This window comes from Erithacus rubecula, assembly GCF_903797595.1.
Source record: "Erithacus rubecula genome assembly, chromosome: 3".
Lineage (NCBI taxonomy): Eukaryota > Metazoa > Chordata > Aves > Passeriformes > Muscicapidae > Erithacus > Erithacus rubecula.
The window spans coordinates 50202139-50212819 of record NC_136689.1 but is presented as its reverse complement, the minus strand read 5'-3'; positions in this window follow the sequence as shown (position 1 = coordinate 50212819).

Below are 10681 nucleotides of genomic sequence, written 5' to 3'. Positions count from 1 at the left end.
TGTTCTGGCTCTTCTGGGGACTTCTAGCTATTGCTTTATTTTGTTTTCATTTAGACATCTGTTAAATGGGAATAATTTTTCTTACATACTTCACAGTAGTGTTTAATTACTTGCTTAAAAAGTGACCACGGATTGTAAGGCACATTATGCTAGAAAAGCACATTCTGTAACTGAAATCTTAAGTCTATGGCTCTCATGAGTTATCTTCTATCCAGGACTTGCATTTCATTTACAAAAAGCTATATTTTTATGAGCAGTACCTGAAAGATGGAAAACATTTGGGTGTTTCAAGAAAATTAAGATTTCTGCTCTGTTAAGCTACATGGGAGTTGTAGCTTACCAGGAACATTCCATCCATGAAGAATTGCACTGAATCACCAAGAGCTGACACCTCATAGGAGATCCAGCTTGGACTGGAAGTTTGTTTCAAAGGAAAGGCAGACCTTGGGGAACATCCATTTAAATTTCCAGACAAAATGTTTGGGGTAGTGGAACCTTGCTTGTATTCCTTCAAGGTAAAAAGCAAGATTTTACACACAGACCACACATATAAACAAACCAGTTTTTGCTCTGTGTGTGCTACATGTCAAATATATATGTGTGTATTTATAAATATATATAAATATGAGCAATTGTGCCAAAAACCACAAACAATTCAGACAGTTAATTACATTAGATAGAGCAATGATTAATACATCATGTAAGGAATAACTATGTCAGCATATTTCTGCTGCTGAACTTCACACTGACAGCCTTGTACCTTAGAGTGGTGCCTTTGAATTAGCTAATTCTGCAAGCTCCAGCAGGAGTCATTCTTCTAGAGACATAATTCTTATTTTAGGAAATAAGAGATTACTTTATCTGATACATAAGAGAACTATAATCAGTCCAACTGGGGAAGCAATTAACACCTTTTTTCTTCTCTAGTGCACCAGAAATACAGTAATAATTTTGCTAAATTCAAGTTCTACTTGGTATTCAGAAGTAGATGAGCTATGGTAGTCCTTTCTCCATCTACCTTGACTGTGGTGTAACATATGGTAAACAAACAGGAATGTATTTACCCTGTTTTTTAGCTTCATTCAGGTTTTCTTTTCCTACTGCCCCTGCTGGGACATGCAGCTGAAGAGCTTACTTTTCCTAAATCCCCCTTTCTAACAATATCAACACTTCAGTCTTAAACTTTATGTGCCCCAAAAGTGATGTGATGCTCAGACTTTTCAAGCACTCAGGAATCCTACTGATTTTAAACAAACTGAGGGGGAAAAAATCAAATAAAAATCAGTCTACTTGTTTAGAGCTTGGTTAATGCTTTAAATATGTAACTGTGGACCATCAGATTGGGCTGTTTGGCCTAAATAGCCTAAGACATGCTAAGATGAGCAGTTAAACTGCCAAGAAGGCAGCTAAACTGCAGCAAACACTGCAAAACAAAACAACCCAACCATATGCTCAAGGTGCTTTGCTGGGGAAAGAGAGAGGCTCTGTTGTGCAGGCTGGGGCTGTGATCAAACATAGTACACCTGAAGTGTTTCACCATACCAAAGCTTAATCAAGAGATCCCAGTACAGCCTGAGCCCATTAACTCCAGACAAGCATGAAGTGTGAAGCTACTGCTGCAAAAAGAGGTGATTGCTGTTTTGAAATGCATAAACAGTAGCATTACCCAGTGAGGAATCAAGGGAGCAATAGAAGCACTATTCTACATCAACTCTGTGAGACCAGGTCTGCATTTGTACACAATACTCTGGTGCTGCCATTACCTTCGTTTGTGTTATGCCAAGATTTATTTTGTAAGTCAAGTTGGTGCTGGTGGAAAAGCACTGGCTTCGACCCAAAATATGAAATAAATCAGAAAGAAACCAACGAGGGCAACTAAAGTGATAAAAGACTGAAGAAATATGTTCAGTGCAGACTGCTAGGAGAGCCAAGTGTGCACTGTGCAGAGACAACAATTTGATAGCATGCGTGTTCCTGGAAAAGATTAATTGTGAGTGCAGTTTATTCTCAGTTGTGAACATGGACACAAGAAAAGAAAAACTTCAACTAGTTTCTCAATATCAGAGAGAGTAAATCCCTGTTTTCAATGGATTCATGGATAACTGTTTATGTAGACTCACTGTACAGAATCATACAATTATCTTGTTTCTCCTCCTCAATCTCTTCTCACCATAAAGTTTGAAAGGACTTCATATTTGTAAGGGGTCTAGCCATACAAAAAAATGCATCTGAAATTAGCAAATATTTAAAAAACTCTAGGGGTAAAGTGGAAAATGATAGCGAACCAACTTACTAAATGCAAGATTAGCAGTAGAAGTATATGAATAAATAGCAGATTCTTCTCAGCGATAAACCAATCCTCTATTAAGTAGCTACATTATGTCAGGGGAGGAAATGGATAATGCATTCTGGCATCTCCTTATGTCATCCTTGTATTATTACAGGAGGAATACCTAAGAATAGAAGTTAAATGGCCCTGTCAACTCTGTTTACTTCTAACTCTAGATCTCTGACACTTGGCAAGACACTTTTTGAGGAGGGTAAATTTTAAGGGCTGCAACCTTGAAACTGCAAAACCTGGGCTTTTCACAGCATCTAACTTTGAAAGGAAAGTGGAAAAATAAAGCCATACGGACTGAATTTTTAAAATGTATTGGTGGCACAAAGTACAGGGTCTTAATGTGACCATGTATGAAAAGGCACCAAGCAAGACTTAAGAAAGTCAAAGGACAACGGTTCTTTTGCTCTTTGACAGAACAGTTTTGTAACACCAGCCACTTTATAGAAGTACACTGAAGGAATACATCTGTTGTCAGTGACATTTTCCATGGGAAAAAGTAATAAATAGATGGCTTTAACTTCAATAGGGAAGCCCTTGTTTTGGACAGTTTAATATTATTAGATGAGGCCCAGAATAACAGGTCCACCCATTTTCAAAATCAAGGAAGTTATCAATGCTGTGGTTTAAGCAATAGCTTAAAATGCAGTGGTTTTATAACAAAACTGAAATACACAGCTGTTTCCATGTAGATTATCAATTGCTTTCAGAAAGTTGCTCCTGACATCTGGATATTTATTGCTTGGCCATACATACAGACTACACCAAGTTGATTTGCTGGAGGGCAGAAAGGCTCTACAGAAGGATCTTGACAGGCTGGAGCAATGGGCTGAAGCCAATGGTATAAGGTTCAATAAGGCGAATTGCCAGGTCTGGCACCTGAAACACAACAACAATGTTGCGCAAAGCATGACAAGCTGGGGGAAGAGTGTTTGTTAGGAAGCTGCCCAGGGAAGGGACCTGGGGCTGCTGGTTGGCAGTGACTCAACACGAGCCAGGGTGTGCCCAGGTGGCCAAGAAGGCCAATGGCATCCTGGCCTGTATCAGCAATAGTGTGGCCAGCAGGAGCAGGGAAGTGATTCTTACCCTGTACTTGGCACTGGTGAGGCCACACCTTGAGGTTCTGGGCCTCTCACTGCAGGAAAGACATTGAGGGGCTGGAGTGCATCCAGAGAAGGACAACAGAGCTGGTGAAGGGTCTGTAATGTAAGTCCTCAGACAAGAGGCTGAAGGAGCTGGGGGTGTTTAGCCTGGACAGAAGGAGGCTCAGGGGAGATCTTCTCTACAACTGCCTGAAAGGAGGTCGTAGGAAGCTTGGGCTTAGTCTCTACTCACAGGCAACCAGCGACAGAACAAGGGAAAATGTCCTTAAGTTGCACCAAGGTTGGATATTTTGAAAAATTTCTTCCATGAAAGAGTTGTTAAGCCTCAGAAGTGGTGGAGTCACCGTGCCTGGAGGTGTTTGAAAATGAGTAAATGTGGCACTTGGTGATATGGCTCAGTGGGCATAGTGGTATTTGGTCGAAGGTTGGCTTCCATGATCTTGAAAGCTGTTACAACCTCAATTATTCTACGATTCTCTTTTATGTATTTTCTGGTGAGTTATGGCTCATATCAATTTTCCAGGGTTTTATCACTGTCTGTTGGCCAGATGGCAAGTCAGCCTGGAGAATCTTCTCCTTTTCTTGTTCTTTGTGGCCTGGGCATGTTTCTTTAATGTAGAAGAGTTAATGGGTTTCCACTTTTTGCCAGCCTCCGTGAATAAGCAGAGAATAATAAAGTCAAGTCACATAAACATTAAGTAAGCTGAATGTGGTGTAGAGCACTATCCAAATGTACTCTGGGTTAAAACTGTAGGAGTGTTTCAGGATGGGTGTTATTTTCCAATTACTTTTCATCCCTTGTGAGTTTATTTTGAGTATCTCCTTTCCCTTGTAAAAAGAAATGGAAGAAGGCACTCACCTGGAACTTCACAGGCAATCATTCACAAGGTAGACCCTGAACAAAAGCAATGCTGATGAACTGTAAGCTGACCAGCTTTTTGAATACAGACAGATGAACATCAGGAGTTGTTATCTGCCAAATGAATGTCAAATTTGACCCACTTTATCAAATTTTTTTTTTTTTTGGTCAGTTTCTGGCACATTGTTTAGTATTAAGAGCATGTGTTCCATCAGATTAACATGGTGGGGGTGCTGGATCTAAGCAAAGAGTTAGAGGGCTGGTGGTCTCAACTTGTTCATTTGCACATCCTGATTTACCAGCACTGTGTTTACTATAAATGCAGTCCTTCAAATCATCCTTTGTTATACTTCCTAGATAGAGTATTTTAAATTCTACTGCTAGTCTTACTGGTGCAAAACCAGTCCTTCACAAATATGATGACATATTAAAAAAGTCTGGAAGCACAAACACACTTTTGTCTTTTTTCCTGCCTAGATTTTGCAGGCTCAAAGGACTTAAACCTGACATTCCAAATATCTGTTATCCATTGTATGTGTCTGTATATATTACTTTAGCTTACAGGAAAATATAGCAATACTTTTTTTGTTGCTGGGAGGAAGGACAGTTACTGGACAAAGAGGATGGATTTTTCTTTTTTTTTTAATAAACACAAGCATATCCTGAAAGAAATTTTAGTGACTGATGACTGTTTTCAAACGTTGTGAACATTTGCCAGACCCAACATGGCACCATAACAAAATTGGTATAGTTTCTCTGTGATCAAACTCAGGGATTTGCAAACCTTTAAAAGGCAGAAGTACTACCTTAAAACATTTTTTGTAGGATCCTATGCTCTTCTTTTATCATGTTTTTCATTAAAAGTGCAAAAAAGACAATGCAAATGATAGACTACTATTCAATAACCACTGGCTTTATTGCTTGCGATAAAAGAATTTCACTTGGTTGCATTCACCTCACATTTGGGAATAAGGAAAAAGGGAAAAAGCAGAGCTTCATAACTAGCATAAATGATCGACAAAACTTTCTTGCTTGAATACAAAATACACAAAACATTGAACTTAACTGGATGCTAAAGAGCAATTAGGGATTCTTTGATAATTTGAGAAGAATTTTAAAGTGAAAGCCCCTGGGAAAGAATTTGCAAAATCATAAAGAGGCCTTGATTTAGCTAAGTGTAGTTGTGGCCTTGTTTTATCTGGTCAAAAAACTGCTTTCTTAAAATCAGAGAGTCTTGGGAGACTACAGGAATATCAGAAAGAAAAACATATGGCCAGGAGTGAATTAGATAAACCAAAAACCTGATAGTTTTATCCAAAGGAATGATAATTCAAATCAAGGGCCCTGAAAGGGCACCTTTATTTTTTCAAATGAGTCTTCAGTTATTGTCTTCTTTTGACAGTGGAAGTATTGCAGTAGCTGTGATATGCTAATGTATAATGACGACAAGACTGAAAGGAAAAAGTTAACAAATAAGGGGAAGACAAACTTTCAGACACAAATATTCTTTCTTCAAGTCTGAAACAGAAGCAGCAAACTTCAAAGTCAAATTCAAACTAAAAAACAGCTCCTCTGAATTTTATTCAGATTATATCTTTCAGATTAGGACACTGCCTATAGAGCAGAGAGAGACAGGCATAAGACTCTGCAGGACAGAAACAGGAAGATAATTTTTGTTGAACACAAAACAAAAAGGCGAGGCCTCAGAAATAGGGAAAGTTATATAATTACATAAAAGTAGTATCACTGATGAATAGATGTTTTTAATGCCTAATAGAATAAGGAGTTTTTGATTTTTGTGTGTCATTGGGAGATATTTTGCATGGTGTATTTTTGAACATTTATTTTAGCGAATGATAAAAAGATGTGCAATAAAAGAGATATATTCTGAATAGGATGACAGTTCATTTCTGCAGGAAAAACCCTTATCTTCATCATTGCAATATTGTTTCTACTCCTGATAGAGTGAAGAAAGGATATAGTCAAGGTAGCAGAACAATTGTGTTACCAGTAAAAATACGCAGATTACAGACAGAATACAGACATGTATTACCAAATTTAAGAAGTAACTTATATAGTTGTAGAGGCAGCTACTTTTCCCACATTGCTAAGCAGCTAAAGAACAAGGAGTGAAGAAAAACACTTGCCACCCAGTTTCAGATCCTACCCCTAAATTAGTAGCCAGTGCTGCCTCTTTTTGTGCCTTTGAGAATTTAATTTCACCCAATCCAAATATTTTCAAGGGAGATTCTAATGGACTTTATTATAAATAGTTCAAATAAATAGAGATTGGAATTTACTAAATCAGTTTTTTAAGATCTTTACAGGAAGACATTAAGCAGACTCAGTTAATTATTTTACACCCTTCATTCTCCTGAAATATCTGTCTGTGGCCATAAATCAAAAGAAGAGAAAAAGAGTTCATTAAATTTATTAAGTGGATAAACTGTTTCTTATTATGATAAATGCAAACTGTATTTAATTGGCAGTCAGCTGAGGACAATATTCTTAAAACAGATGTCATGGAAGCATAGCAAAAGATTAAACATAAACTTAAGGCATTTCATTTAGTGTTCAAGGAAAGATGATTGAATACCTTCAAAGTTGTCACTGAGAGCTATAGATTTATCTGAGAGATTTGGAACTTTTTGATCAAATGAAGATTCAAAGCCTTCCCAACTGTGCTGTATTTATGGAATTACTACACAAAAGGATTTACTGGTTTGGAGGTGGAGATCAATAACAGTTTGTGAAAAGCCCAAGTTAGAAACATCTTGAACTAAGACAAGCGTTCAATATAGAGTTCATCGCTATAGACTTTAAATTATCCAGTATAAAAAGAGGGACTGATGTTTGACCTTCACCAGTTCCTCTGTGAGGAAGGAAAAAAAAGGTATATTTACTGGAAAAAAGGATGAAAAAAGGCCCTAAAATTGAAGTGAGAGATTAGGCACACCAGTTAAAGGTGATGGATGGGCATTTCCAAGCAGGCCTTGGCAAGGCAACACAAGGCCTGATGCTCATTTATAAATAATTTGTTACTGTTCGACTGCATTAGCCTTTCTCCAGAGTTCAGGATTCTTTGTCAGACAGCAAAAAAATGTTGCATGTTCTACTAGTTAAATTGCTAGTCTATCTATAGGTGAAAATTTTGAATGAAATTAAGGATTTAGGCCTTCTTTTGGCAAATGAAAAGGCTGCTAAGGGCTCCTGATCTTTTTTTGTTCTTATAGGACAAGATCTTAGCCTCCCTTTAAAAAGGGAGTTTCTTGCAGTAATTTCTGTGAGACCAGAATTTCATCCAGTCTTTGGTGAAAGCGATGCAAGCTTAACTGGGTATCACCAACCGGTATCTCAGCATTAAAAATTGTTATTTAGTGAAGAGTCTCTATGCCCAAAAGAAAACTAAAAATTTCAATAAAGAGTCTAGACAGTGACAATTCAACATGAGGTGAATTAGAGTGGATGGGCTAGGAGCTTGTGATTGGTGTGAGATTTAAGGACAGTGGTTTACACCCAATACCTATCCAGTGGCAAATTGTGTTCTTCTGGGAGCAGTTCCACAACATTTTCCAAATCCCAGCTCTCTCCATCAAGAAGCAGGTTTGCTACTGAGGACAGAGCAATATTCTGGAGTACAGGTCACCAGTGTTTCCTTCTTCATTTTTTTTAATAGGAGGAAAAGAGCAATTCTCATAAAAGTGCAATGTGTTACTGACACAACCCCAGTGAGGATAGGGGATCCCACAGACAAATAAAAAAGGCAAAGTTCACAGTTTTGCAGAGGTAAAAGAGCTTGCTTTGGACATGATGTTGTGTGTTTCCTTAACAGACGGTAAAATGACTATGGAGAGGAGGTGGACCAGCTCTAGATTACATCAGCAGGGACTGTGGTAGCAAGAGCTCAAACTGGTACCTGTTGTCCAATTCAAGCATGGACAAACCACTAAAACTTGGAATTACCAAAGAAAGGAGGACAGGAAAAGATATATGTTAGCCTTACATGATATAGACAGATGTGTGAAACTTTCTCCTCCATGAAATCAAGCTCACATCAATTATTTCACTATCTTGTCTGATTTTAAACTATTTGATTTTGGAGTTAGGGCTGTAACCCCTAAAGAGAATAAAGTAAAGGAGAGCTTCAAGAACACCTAAATGATTCAGGAATCTCAGACTTACTTGACTTGAATGAGATTTAAGAGACTCAAAAAGCAATTTAGCACTGTGGGAAGATGTTGTGTACATTGCTTAATCCACTGAATTCTAATTCCTATAAAAATTCAAAGTACAGTATGACAAAATATCAAATCAAGACCTGGTAGGGAGTTATCTAAAGCAAAATCTGAACACATTAAGATGGGGTTTGACCAAAGTTGTAATTATTGTGATTTTTCTCATTTCCTCATTTTATTCACTACAGCACAGAAGCAAATTTCTGTCATAGTTTAAAACTGTCTAGAATACTTTGTGTCAGAACACTAAGTCTCAGAAAGTAAAGCTTTCCCTTCTTAGGTATTTGTTTTCATACTTCTTTGGAGTAGTCATAAAGCAGCTACATTACTTCACTCTAAAATTACCATTAAATCACGTGAGGTGTTGGAAAACTGTCACAAAATGAAAGAAGGTTAAAACAATAGTCACGAGAGTACAAGCTTCCCTGAATTTTGACTGGTTTGTTGGTGGGATGCTCCTCTACCACAAAGAAGATAATTGCTTTATTCAGGGTAATGTGAGAGCAGGCCTAGAGAGAAAGGAGAAAGCAGGAGAAGGAGAGCAGTGGAAGGTATGAGCAGAGAGAGAAAATAAGTAAAAAACAAAAAAAGCAACAAAAAGAAAAAAAAGGAAGAAAAAAAAACCAACAACAACAAAAACCCCCAAAACTCAGTGCTGAATTCCGGCACAAAAGTGTCCTAATAACACCAAAGTATTTTGCTTCCTTTTACTAAAACTTTTTTCCCACTTTTTCTTTAAAATAACACAGATGAGATATTTCCGAGCAGTCAAAAGTGCGAAGGTTAATGAAGTATCTCATTAATCTTTCATAATTGTAGCATGCCCTTGTGACCCTTGGGTCCACAGTATAACAGCAGTATTTGGGCTATGATTCAGAAGAGCCAAAAATAAGATCAAAATCCTGTAAATAAAAGCCCAGCATGCTTCAGAATAGAGTGCCATACCCTCCCATGGCTGGGAGGCATCTGGCTTCTGGGAATACGCTGTACCAGCTGTTAGGCTGTATGGCTCAACACAGAGAAGGCAAGCACTTTATCTCTTCCCTTTCTGCTTTATTTGCCAATGTGTTTGTGATTCAGTAGTGAAACACTTGGTAGATGGTACCCACAAGTACAGAGGGGGAGGGCAAGGTGCAGGACAGGCAGGGTGGGCTGCCATGGAAATTTCTGAACCAGCATCAGACTCTCACCAAAAGTGTATCCTTTGGAAAAAAAATGAGAGTAACTGCAGACTGCTAAAAAGAGACAGAGGGAGCCAGGTAGCTTTTGGAGAAGGGAAAGCACTCATTAGCTGGAGGCAGAAATCACTGAAAAGGCAGCACAGCCTGTCTTCTTCCCTTATTAAGAAATGCCAACCTGCAGAGGTTCCTTGGGCACACGGGGCCCCTGCACCACCTTGTCACAGCTAATGGGAAGGCTTTCAGGCCAGCCAGGTGCTCTGGGGAAACAGAACTACAGCCAGTGGGGTATGACTTGTTGGTGGTCACTGTTTCGCTGTCTAAGTCACATTCTGATTTTCCTTCTTTTTTTTTTTCTCCTTTAATTTTTCTCACTACTGGAACAAAACAGTTGAACCAGACCACTTCAGATGTCTGATAGGTGATACACTTCCTGCTATCCTTCTTGAAAGATTAATCCAAACTACAATCTTATCATTCTACCCACAGGCTTAAGTATGTTTTCACTCTGAAGGGTGTAAAATTGGCTTGCTATCTCTGTCTGATAGAGCAATACAAGGAAATAATAGCGGGTCACTCCTTCTGTTTATTTGTATCACACTGTTGGGTACAGATTATGACATCCATTGTTAGGTGATATCCAAACAAAGCATGAGAAATAGCACCTCTCCTTGCAGTTGGTCAGAAATGTGTGATCAGGGAAGGGGAATTTAATCAAAATAGGCTGAAGCATGGAGTAGGGATGTTTACAAATACAGTGCAGCTCTGAGGATTCTCAAGCCTGGAAGATACTCAGCTTGTCAGTCAGGGGGTTAAGTAGCCTAAATAGAGTGCTGTGTGAATAGCAGCCCTCTCTTGGTGCCTAACTGGCTTGGGAACATTTACACAGCATTGCAAGTTATCTGGTAAGCATAGCTAAAGCTGGTTTAAAAAGCTCATTAAGGAATTCTGTAGCATACCTGGGACTT